This window comes from Phascolarctos cinereus, unplaced genomic scaffold (assembly GCF_003287225.1).
Source record: "Phascolarctos cinereus isolate Bilbo 61053 unplaced genomic scaffold, phaCin_HiC Scaffold_5;HRSCAF=322, whole genome shotgun sequence".
Lineage (NCBI taxonomy): Eukaryota > Metazoa > Chordata > Mammalia > Diprotodontia > Phascolarctidae > Phascolarctos > Phascolarctos cinereus.
The window spans coordinates 373,438,193-373,447,007 of NW_027555958.1; positions in this window are offsets into that span (position 1 = coordinate 373,438,193).

Sequence of the window (8,815 nt, forward strand, 5' to 3'; positions counted from 1 at the left end):
TCCATTTTTTCAATGCATTTTATCCTTGTAAAAGTCATTTCTGCCACTTCACCTTCCCTCAGTGGTACCTTCACAGGACCAGTAGGAGTATTTCATCTCCTAATGAAGATTGCAACTCCTCTTTGCTTTAGTAGCCACTCCTTGTGAATTATTGTAGCCACACACACACACACACACACACACACACACACACACACACACACACACAAATCACCCTGTAACTGATAGATCATGAACCTCTCCAAACTTATTGAGGTTGGTACTTGGTACGAGACATATTCAGTCCATCATTAGGCCCATATTCAGTCTTTCTGGCTTAATATTTAGGCTTCTTTTGGTCATAGATTTCAGATAGTCTGATGATTCTTAGATCTTTATCTCATTTTTTATATCAATTTTAAAAAATTTTGTTTTAGTTTTTATTTTTGTCTCAAGGAATCACTGGTTTCTATTTGGTCCATTATAATTTTCAAGGAATCTGTTATTTGAGTGGGATTTTGCCGCTGCTACACTGATATGTTTATTCTTTTTCTAAGTCTTTCTTCAAGAATTCTACTATCATTTCCCATTCTTTCTTCTAGGGGTCTCATTTCATTTATGATATTATTTTAAAATTCTTGTTTAGTTTCTTCCCGGAATTTTAGTTGAGCTATGACCAAATAATGTTCTTGTTTGAAACTTTACTTGTACCTGTAGTGGAAATATTCTCTTCTCTGGGTTTGTGTCGGGTCTCTCTGGATCTATGATATTTCTTTATTGTCAATATATTATTTAATTATTTTTTGTAGTCTTATTTTCTGAACTATGACTTTGTCTCAAGCACAGACTTCGTATATTTCCAGAGGATATTATGGAGACTCTTTTGGTCCTAATTAATATTATCTGAGGTCTTACTGCTACTTTCCCTGAGTATTGAGTTCTATATCCTTCAGTAAGGACTTCATAGGGAGCTTAGACTAGTAAGTTGCAAACTTGCAAAGTCTTAAGCAGCCTGCTCTAAAGGGTAGTCTGATCCCTGTAATCCCAGCCTAAATTTTTCAGACTCCTAACCCCAGATTGGAGTCTGGGAGACATAGCTCCAAGTTCACACTGGTCGGAGCTCCATCAGATGCTACTGTCTCCGACCCTGTCAGCATACAAGGAGGCTCTAAAACCCTGGTCCTGGGCCAAAGCAACACACATTCAGGTTCATCCCTGGTTCATGCTCTCTGGACACACAGCTACTAGCCACAGCTTCCGTTCTTTCACTGGAAGGCATCTGTTCACGCTCCCTAATTAAACCTTCCTCCCCTTCCCTAGTACCTATAGTTCTCTATCTATCTCCCTTACTGACTAGGGTTGGAAAAAAGGCATTCATTGTAGCTTTTCTTTGGATTCCCTTTCCATTACTTGGTCTGGTGCTTTTTTGCTCTCTTTGCTGGAGTAGCTGTGTGAGAGAACTGGGCTGCATTACTTCTCACTCCACCATCTTTGCTGGTCTCCCAGAAGCAAGTTTAAAAGCATACTAAAAACTTCCCTTACATAAGAATTTCTCAAAGGAAAATCCAAAGATGAATGTGTGCATGAAAAAAAAAACTGTGTTCCCCAAAATATACATGTTTCCAAATGAACTTCTTTCTAAGAGACAGGAGCAATGGAATGGAAAATGTAAGTGTAAGTATTCGAAAGTGTTAATGTTATGAAGTGAGAATAGTACTAGGCCAGGCATCTTGGGGATAGGAAAAAGTTCTCAGGGCAGAAGATGAAGGGGAAATGATCCTATTCAGAGAAACAGGAATCAGAAGACAAGATGATTTGATTCAGGCTGATGTAGCTACTGCATCAACATCTTACTTAGATGACTCATTGTGGCACAGTGGTAACTCTGGGGACTAGATATGACAGAGAATCACGAGCTCTGGACCATCCTACCAAACCAGAAAGGCTGAGCGTATGGATTTGGTGATGTCTCACCCAAGTACCAACTTCAATAAGTTTGGGGAGGTTCATAATCTCTTGGTCAAAGGGTGACTTTTTTTTTGGCACAACAACTCACAAAGAGTACCTCCTAAAGCAAAGAAGAGTTTCAATCTCCATTATAGGATGAACTACCCATAATGATCAACTGATGAATTCTTGAAGTATTGAGGTAAATTATAAGCAAACAAGGGCCTCTTGAAAAATAATCTCCTTCCCAAAATTCATTATATGTATATGTGTCTGTGGTGTCTATATGTGTGTCTAAATTTATATGCACATATATATCCCTCCATACTAGGAACTGAAGATACCTAATTAAACTGTAAATGTATACCTTTAAGTAAAAGTCAATGAAAGCTGTTATTTTGCTTTGTTTTGTTTTGTTCTTTTGGTTTGGCAATAGGGTTAAGTGACTTGCCCAGAGTCACATAGCTAGTAAATGTTATGTGTCTGAGGCTAGATTTGAACTCAGGTCCTCCTGAATCCAGGGCTGGTGCTCTATCCACTGCACCACCTAGCTGCCCCGAAAGTTGTTTTTAACATGAATGTTGTGACTTTCCAAATGGTGATTTTTTTAAAAAAAGAATTTCATTGTGACTCAGTTGTAAAATCACAGACTCTTAGAAGTGGAAAACTTTAAATATGTAATTCAATCCTTAGCTTTTCATCTCTCGAACACAGTCAAGACATGAAAAAGAGGCAGAAGGATTCAGGATGATGGGTAATGATAACAATGATGCTGACAGCATGTATGCATATGGGTATATATCCTTTTAGAGTTTAGAAAGCACTTTACGTATGTAATCTCATTTGATTCTCCTCAGTACCCTGAGAAGTAGGTGATATTATTATCCCCATTTTATAGATGAAGAAACAGAGATTTAAAGATGTCATGCAGTTAATAAGTATCTGAAGTGAGATTTGTAAATCAGGTCCTCTTGCCACCAAGCCCAATGGGGTATATTGGAAAACATGATGCCTCTCCTTGGAGCAAAAGATCAGTCCACTCAGATATAAGGCCTATGTCACAGAATTTTTCCCTCTAGGAATAGCACTTTCAGACCTCAAATTATAACTATGAAGCATTAAAAAACTATTTGGCATTGGCTACAAATTTTAAGAGAACATCAGCAGAGGGGCAGCTAGGTAGTACAGTGGATAGAGCACCGGCCCTGGAGTCAGAAGGGCCTAAGTTCAAATCTGGCCTTAGACACTTGACACTTACTAGCTGTGTGACCCTGGGTAAGTCACTTAACCCTGTTGCTTAGCCAAAAAAAAACCCCACATATTAGGTACCTATATTAGCAGAACAGTTTGGGTAAGAGAACATTAGCAGAGGAACAGCTAGGTGACACAGTGGACAGAGCGCTGGCCCTGGAGTCAGAAGGGCCTAAGTTCAAATCTGGCCTCAGACGTTTGACACTTACTAGCTGTGTGACCCTGGGCAAGTCATTAAACCCTATTGCCCAGCCAAAAAAAAAAAAAACAGACTAGGTGCCTACATTAGCAGAACAGTTTGGGTAAGGAAGAAATTGCCAGAGACAACTGAAGATGGAAGAAGTTAATTTTTGAAGTGTTGAAGAGAAATAGACATGTTGACACATTATTCATTGAGGTATGAATTATTAGCCCTAAGAAAGTTAATGATAAAAAGAAATACACCAAAATATTTATAGCAACACTTTTTGTTGTTGTTGTTGTTGTTGTTTTTTGGGGGGGGCAAGGGACAATTAAAATTAAGTGACTTTCCCAGTGTCACGTAGCTAGTAAGTATCAAGTGTCTGAGGTCCGATTTGAACTCAGGTCCTCCTAATTCCAGGGCCAGTGCTCTATCCAATGTACCACCTAGCTGGCCCTACAGCAATACTTTAAAACTAGCAAAAAACTGGAAACAAAGTAGATGATTATTAATTGATGCATAAACAAGTTGTGGTATACATGGAACACAATTGCACTGAAAGAAATGATTAAAGTGAAGAAAACAGAAGCATGAGAAGAGCTATATGAAATGATGGAAAATGAAGCAAGCAGAACCAGGAAAAAAAACATAAATAGCAACTACAACAGTGTAAAATAAAATTAACGGTACAAAGCAATTGAAAATGAATGATGTAAAATTCTAATGCTTAAGTTTAATCTCAAATAAGAGATATGAGAATTCACTTCCCTTCCTTCTTTGGAAAGGAAGGGGACCATGAGTATGCAACAGACTATAATCCTGGACTTGTCTTATGAACTGTTTAGTTTTTTGCTGGACTTTTTTTATCTCTTTTTTTTAAATTTTTTGTTGTTATAAGAGGCTTCTCTGGGGATCCAAGATGGCGGAGTGAAAGCAGTGACTTGCTTGAGCTCTCCCCAAACCCCTCCAAATACTCATAAAAAATGGCTCTAAACAAATTCTGAAGCAGCAGAACCCACAAAAAGACAGAGTGAAACAAATTTCCAGCCCAAGACAACCTGGATGATTGATCAGAAAGGTGTATTGTGCCGGGCTGGGAGTGCAGCTCAGCACAGCGTGGGCACACAGGCCGCAGCAAACCTGGAGCAGGCCTCAGAGGACTGAACCGTGGGCAGCTGTGGAGATTTCCGGACTCCTCAATCCACCAATGCCAAAGACAACTTAGAAGGTCAGTGGGAAAAGTCTGTTCTGTCGGTGGTCAGAGAGGAAGGGGGGTCTCAGCTCCATTCCCCAAGAGCCTGGCCTGGGGGGGCAGCTGCTTCCCGAGCTTCCGGGCCCACAGACTGAGGGGGAATCCAGTGGCTGATCAGAGAGGGACTGCAGGGATCTCTTTGCCAGTGCTGAGGCAGGAATCTCTTGCTTTGCCCGTGTGTGGATCTGGGTCACAGTTCTGGGGGCAGTGCTGGGGTGAGGAGAGTGCTGGCGTGGTGGAGCTTGTAGTGGCTGTGGAGAGAACCCCTCCTCACAGTTACAGGACAGAAAGGAATACCTGTGCTCACAGGCCAGGAAAGGAGTAAACACCTCACCCCTTATCATACCACCTTGGAAGAACTGAAAATTTACAGGTCCCTACAAGTATCTCTGAAAACAGCTACACAAACCCCTGAAGCTTGGGACAGTACACTCTCCACATTGGAAGCAGACTCTTACCTTAACAAAGAGTTTAAAACTCAAGTAATTGGCTGGGATCATGAGCAAGCAGCGCAAAAAGAGTCAGACTATATTATCTTACTTTGGTGAAAAGAAGATCAAAATACAACCAGAAGAAGACAACAAAGTCAAAGCTCCTACATCCAAAGCCTCCAAGAAAAATATGAATCAGTCCCAGGCCTTGGAAGAGCTCAAAAGGGATTTTGAGAAGCAAGTAAGGGAAGTAGAGGAAAAACTGGGAAGAGAAATGAGAGTGATGCAAGAAAATCATGAAAAACAAGTCAACAGCTTGCTAAAGGAGACCCAAAAAAATACTGAAGAAAATAACACCTTAAAAAACAGCCTAACCCAAATGGCAAAAGAGGTCCAAAAAGCCAATGAGGAGAAAATGCCCTAAAAAGAAAAATTGGCCAAATGGAAAAGGAAGTCCAAAAGATTACTGAAGAAAATACTTCCTTAAAAATTAGAATAGAGCAATTGGAAGCAGTGACTTTATGAGAAATCAAGACACTGTAAAACAAATCCAAAAGAATGAAAAATTAGAAAACAATGTGAAATATCTCATTGGAAAAACAACTGACCTGGAAAATAGATCCAGGAGAGAGAATTTAAAAATTATTGGACTATCTGAAAGCCATGATCAAAAAAAAGCCTAGACATCATCTTTCAAGAAATTATCAAGGAAAACTGCCCTGATATTAGAACCAGAGGGCAAAATAGAAATTGAAAGAATCCACAGATCTCCTCCTGAAAGAGATCCCCAAAGGAAAACTCCTAGGAATATTGTAGCCAAATTCCAGAGTTCCCAGGTCAAGGAGAAAATATTACAAGCTGCCAGAAGGAAACAATTCAAGTACTGTGGAAACACAATCAGGATAACACAAGATTTAGCAGCTTCTACATTAAAGGACCGCAGGGCATGGAATATAATATTCCGGAGGGCAAAGGAGATAGGATTACAACCAAGAATCACCTACCCAGCAAAACTGAGTATAATCCTTCAGGGGAAAAAAGGTCATTCAGTGAAATAGAGGACTTTCAAGCATTCCTGATGAAAAGACCAGAGCTAAACAGAAAATTTGACTTTCAAATACAGGACTCCAGTGGAACATGAAGAGGTAAACAGGAAAGAGAAATCATAAGAGACTTATTAAGATTGAACTGTTTACATTCCTGCATGGAAAGATGATATTTGTAACTCATGAGAACTTTGTCAGTATTAGGGTAGTTGAAGGAAAAAAATTTATGTATGTATATATAGATAGATAGAGGGCACAGGGTGAGTTGAAGATTAAGGGGTCATATCTGGAGAATAAAATTAAGGGATGAGAGAGGATGATACTGGAGAAGAAAGGGAGAGGTAGAATGGGGTAAATTATCTCACAAAAAAAACAGAAAAGAAAAGTCTCTCACAGTGGAGGGGAAACAGGGGAAGGTGAGAGGGAATGAGGAATCTTATTCTCATAGGATTTGGCTTAAGGAGAGAATAACATACACATTCAATTGGGTATGGAAATCTGTCTTACCCTACAGGAAAATAGGGGGAGAAGGGGACAAGAGAGCAGGGGGTGATAGAGAGGAGGGCAGATTGGGAAAGAGGGTAATCAGAAGCAAATACTTCTGAGGAGGGACAGGGTCAAAAGAAAGAATAGAATAAATGGGAGGGCAGGATAGGATTAAGGGAAATAGAGTTAGTTTTTACAACACTATACTAAGGAAGTGTTTTGCATAACTGCACATGTACAACCTATATTGAGTTGCTTGCCTTTTCAATGAGGTGGGTGGGGAGGGAGGAAGGGAGAAAAATTTGGAACTCAAAGTTTTAAAAACACATGTTTTTAAAAAAAATGTTTTCACATGCAACTGGGAAATAAGAAATACAGGAAATGGGGTACAGAAGTCTATCCTGCTCTACAGGAAAATAGAAGGGAAAGGGGATAAGAGAAGGGAGGGGGGAGAGATAGAAGAGAAGGCAGACCAGGGGAAGGGGTATTCAGAATGCATGCCATCTTGGGGTGGCGGGAGGGGGGAGAAATTTGGAACTCAAAAACTTGTGGAAGTGAATATTGAAAACTAAAAAATAAATAAATTCATATTAAGAGAAAAAAAAACAAAAAAAAAGAGGCAACATAGCTTCATCAAGAAAAAAAAGAGGCTTCTCTGGAAGTGGTAAGGAAGAGCTATTCTGGAAAATCTAAGTGATAAAAAAACAGAAGATATCAATAAAAATGTAATTTTAAAAGAAATTTTCCCCCTGTGATTCTAATGAACGAGAAAAATGACTTTGTCCCTTTCCCCTTACTGCTGATTTTTAATGTAATCAAGCTTTAATTAATGGAATAAAATTAAATGCATTAAACATCCACTGTGTGGGCTCTGTACCAGTCATACCTCCCAAGCCCAAGCAGCCCCAAACCTTTAAGTCTGCAGATAGTCTGAAAAAAGGCAGGAGTTCAAGCAACATAGTTTGGGCACTCAGATTCAAATTTCTCCCTTCTTCTGCTCCAAGGAGACAAAATAGAGCTATTAAGCTCTAGCTCCAGCAACCTAGGGTCTTAAAGTCTTCACTGGCTCCCCAGTGCTGTTCCTTTCCCCCATCTACTCAACTCTCTTTTTCATCAGCAAACACAGAGGGTGGTCATCTCCAGACAGCAAAACTAGTCCATCAGTCATATCCACCAGCCAGAGGGGAAAACACATAGGTACCCATCATCACTACCACATTTTTTCTTTCTTCAATTCACCTTTAAAAGCATGCTTGCTCTCCATCTTCTTCATCCTTTCCACTTTGGCCCAATCCCAATTCCTTTACTCCCTTTGGTGCTTTCCACACTCTTTTGGCAGCTAAAGCTTGGTAAGCCTATCCACTTTTGGTTTTCTCTGAAGCTTTATGGGTAGGGTCAACCTCAGGCACTGGGCTGACCTCTATCAGTTGGAGGTGGAAAATGGAATTCTCTTCCTCTTTCTCTCCACTCCAGAGTCCCTCTACCATGCCCCAGAAACTTCATCCTGGAAATTCACTCCAGCCCTGAAATGCATACACTGGAGGTGCACTCCACCCCTACAACCTCTCCCTCTGACTGGCCTCCTCCCAGAACTTCCATTTACCAAGGACACCCAGGCCAGTCATGTCTTCATGCCTCTCCTGGCTGTACTCCAGACTCCCTCTACCGTGCCCTTTCCCTGAGTATCTTGCCACTGTCTCCCTTCTCAGGGTAGGGGCTGTCTTTCTGCTTGTGTTGGCATTCCCACTGTTTAGCAAGTCCCTGGTACTTAAAAAACGCTTATTGAAAGACTGACCTCACATCGTTTCAAAAAAAAACTTTGAACTCATCTGTAAGTGCTAAACTTCAGTGAATAAAGATATCATTAGAGAAGCCAGAGAAAGTGGAGAAAGCCCAGAATATGGGAGTCTTTTATGAGAGAAATGCAGTCTAATATGGGAGAAATGTCCCCTACTCAGTTATTCAAATGAAGAGTGAACCCAAGACCTAACAGTGATAAGACAGGATAACATCCTTCATTTTGTCACATAGCACAAAGAAGCAGACCAGGGGACCTATGCCTAAGAAAGGGAGAAGCTGGTACAGGCAATGGGTTAAGTAACTTGCCCAAGGTCATACAGCTAGTAAGTGTTAAGTGTCTGAGGCCAGATTTGAACTCAGGTCCTCCTGTTTCCAGAGCCAGTGCTCTATCCACTGTGCCATCTAGCTGCCCCAAAACACTACTCTTCAAATGATCAGACAG